General features: G+C 45.5%; 1 non-coding gene across 1 annotated transcript; it reads right to left on the bottom strand.

Annotated features, from left to right (window-relative positions):
* Positions 1–1,201: 1,201 nt before the first annotated feature.
* Positions 1,202–1,361, bottom strand: LOC117841223 (U1 spliceosomal RNA). Its single transcript, XR_004637245.2, has one exon. It is a non-coding gene; the product is annotated as a U1 spliceosomal RNA (small nuclear RNA).
* Between the last annotated feature and the right edge of the window lie 2,244 nt (positions 1,362–3,605).

The following is a 3,605-nucleotide window of genomic DNA, read 5'->3' as shown; positions in this document are numbered from 1 at the left end:
TTAAACTCATAATGAATCGATCAGCAGCATGTTCATACGTCTCAGAAAAAAAAACACATCATGTTCGTAGGGAGAAGGTAGCGTACATCCTCGAAGTTCTTAGAGTGGATGTGGCATGGATTAAGCACTGGCACCAGCCTAAACAGTCTTGGGACCCGTCGCAGCATGAGCAGACGGAGGTTCCATGGCACAAAGCGACAGGTCCATGGCTGTTACCCGAGATCAGAACAGCAAGATGGCTTGTCTTCTCTTTCTTCTAGATCTCCGGCTTCTTCTTCCTTCTGTCCACCTCTTGTTCTTCACCTCTTGCGTGCTCGCATCGCATCGCATCACCCCCAGCACTACGTCAGGGAAAAGACGGCGGGATGACGGCGGCGGCAGCTAGGGCATGATATTTATGATGCCGAGTTCCCCCTCTCCCCGGTACGCACTCTTTCTTTTCCTTATTCGAGATTTTAAGGAGTAAGGACTAATTGTCGCGGTCGTTGATTTTTAATTATATATTCTTACAACTTCTAAGATGCGATATCAGATTTCAAAAATAAAGATTCTCGTTCCATCAGCACATCAAGCTTTACATATTTACCAAGTCGATCGGTATGAATGGTGCTGCTGAATTGGCGGCGTTTTCACCCTACTAGTCTGCAAGGCCTTACAATTGCAGCTGTCCGGTTTCAGAAAAGCACTGATGGGATCAGAGGTTGAATTCTTTGAACATTTTATTTGCCCTGGACATTCGCTCAAGAGCTCTAGTAGCTAGCTTATCTCGACATTTTGGGTTCTTCGAGCAAATCGCAGTTTCAAGCATCACCTTGTAGAAGTATCGGCCACAAATTCCAATAGCACAGCCTACCACAACTCTGTATAATCAATTAAGAACAGTGGGATCTCATCGGCAAAGGCACTTTAATAAACTCAACAACGAACTCAAATCTGCAAAGGTTAACGAAATAACATGCAATCATGTTTAGGGAGGAGTAAACAGGCCCTAACATGCCATATCGCCATTGCCGAGATCGTCTCGAAATTAATTTGTTCTTTCACCCATAAAAATTCTGGCTTTGGGCCCAAAACAAGCCCAACCACCACAACTTGCCATATCTACATTACAGAGAGCAGGGACCTATACGAAGAATATGGCAAGGAAAACCACCGGAGACCTAACCCTGTATAAGAATAAAATTTAATTTCTTAGAATTGGCAGGGGCCGCGCGAACGCGTACCCCCTCTACCACAAATTATGACGTCCACTCTCCCACTTGGGGAGATGGTAGACCAGCGCACCCACCAAGTGCAATGTGGGCCACTGATCTAGGCCATGGGCCTTCTTGATCGCCCATCGACCCCGTCCAGGTAAGTAAGGAGCTAGGTGCCTGGGGGCTTTGTTATATAGGCAGCTCGAGCAGCCGCGCAAGGTTGAGGCGCCGAGGTGGGACTAAACCGCGCTCGCCCCTGAGAAAAGAAGCCGCAACGGCGCGACTCCGTCAGATTGCGGTGCTGTGATGGGCCAACAAAAGGTGCCGGTACATGGGCCGAGCCATGTGGGTTTTGCTGTGTCGATGTGGGCTCGGATTTTCTTTTCTTAAGTCGTTGTCATCCACTTCATCCATCACCGCACCCGTTCGTTCCTAATTGTCGTTTTTGTTTCTGATGATGAAACACAGATGCTTAAATATGCTGCGCCACTTTGTGCGCCAAGCAAAATGAAAAAAAATTGTTACGTGAAATTCGTATACATGGGCTGGTTTTGAAGTATTTCGTTCAAGCTATGCAGATAACAGGCCGACCTGCTAGAGAGATTTTTTTTTCCGGTGTTAGGAGGGTCTCGAGTCGAGCGGTCGCCACTGTAATCGAAAAACGGAAAAAAAAGTCTTCGCAAGTCTGCTCGACTACCAATCATCAGTGCATGAAAGATTAGATGGATTTGCGCAATTCCCCTGATGTTGCACTGATAAAAACTTGATGCGGCCAACCTTCACAGCCATGGTGAAAAGAACATCACCATTCATTGGTAAACAACCTATTTCCATTACGAACACCTGCTTCATCGGGGCACCAAAATTCGTGAGGCAACTACCACGGTGCAGGCACGGTCGTTCTGCAGAGCCATTACTAATCAACCATGCGAGCAAAGATAGCCATTGAATGATCAGCTCCAACCTCCAATGAAACAGCAACTTAGGTAGATGCACGAGCTCTCCAGCGGCTCTCGTTCAGCTTGTGGATGTAGTACTTGCGTTTACTGAAGTCGCCAACTTCATAGTTTCTGATACGCTACATTATCAATTAAGAAAACATCAGCGGCTGCTACTAAACAATATACTAATCTGTACCACTTGTCCACTGAACTCAACTTTGAACAGTTATCGAAGTAAACACCGATGGTTAGTGCGAGCAGCTATCATGATTCAACTACAGAAATAAAAGTTCAGCAAGGGGTTTTCTTAGTGCAACTTCAACATTTAGGGTTAAAAAAAAACACAGCTGCCAATAAAAAAGACAAATAATAGACAACAAATACTCTATGTGATTCCAAATGTAGGTTCGTTATCACCATATGAAACACTAACCATGGGTATGTATTACCATAGAAAACCATGCCAGAGTACACTAACCATGGTGAAATAATAGAAACATCATGCTAGTCAAACACAGAGAGGGCGAGATGTCACATGAATCATACTCTCCCACTGGAGCAGCATGGTTAGCAGTAGATGGTCAGCTTATCAATTGCAGCATCAACAGCTCTGCGTGAAGTGGCACTTCCGGTACCAGAAGTCGTGCCTCAGAATTATGTGCATTTAGATATTGATCATTAGCAGCAGTTCTATATGCCATGGAACTGACTACGTTTCCAATAATTTTTTTTTGCCAAAGATACCACCTTGAGTTAACCCAATTCTTCCGAGCACGGAGACATTGCTGCTCTGAGTAGGGCCTGTAGGAGTAGCTTGGTGCACTGCCAAAAAAAAGTTGCACCAACAATAAGGTATAACTAATTTAACATTCCATCTGATGATCTTAACTATTCAGCAGCATAAACAGAGTATGGTGTTAATCTATGCCAAAACTTCAGGGAATGGTAAGCAATACAGTTATATGCCAGTAAAATCAGATTTACAAAAGGATCAAGCCAGTGAGCATCGAAAAGGCAATTTACATCATGGATTTAGATACATTGAAAATATTTTCAGTAATGCAACAACAGTCACAGAAAAAACTACATAGCCAGAGATGCAGCAAAGTCCTGGGCTTCCTTTCCTTGGGAACGTTGGCATCCTTTGGATGGGGATTGACTGGCTTGGATGCAGAGGAAAGTGTCTTTACTTACAAAGTCATGTATAATCAATTAATCCTGATCAGAATTCAGACACAAGGTGACCCAAATCCCGACGACCGTGTGCGTTTCCAGGAGAACGGTCTGCAAAGGAACTCGTTCTCGTTGGCGTGTGGGCCGTCACTGTGAGACCCACACATCAATTACCACCCCGACCCACGGGCCTTGGGCTGCTGCACACGCACGGTTCATCGGGCCGAAACGAGCCCGTCTCCTCCCCTAGTCGCGTTATCGATCTGAACCTTCGGGCCTTCGGTTCACCGGGCGC

The sequence above is a fragment of the Setaria viridis genome, chromosome 9 (genome assembly GCF_005286985.2).
Source record: "Setaria viridis chromosome 9, Setaria_viridis_v4.0, whole genome shotgun sequence".
Classification (NCBI taxonomy): Eukaryota; Viridiplantae; Streptophyta; class Magnoliopsida; order Poales; family Poaceae; genus Setaria; species Setaria viridis.
This window is presented reverse-complemented; position numbering and strand designations above follow the sequence as displayed.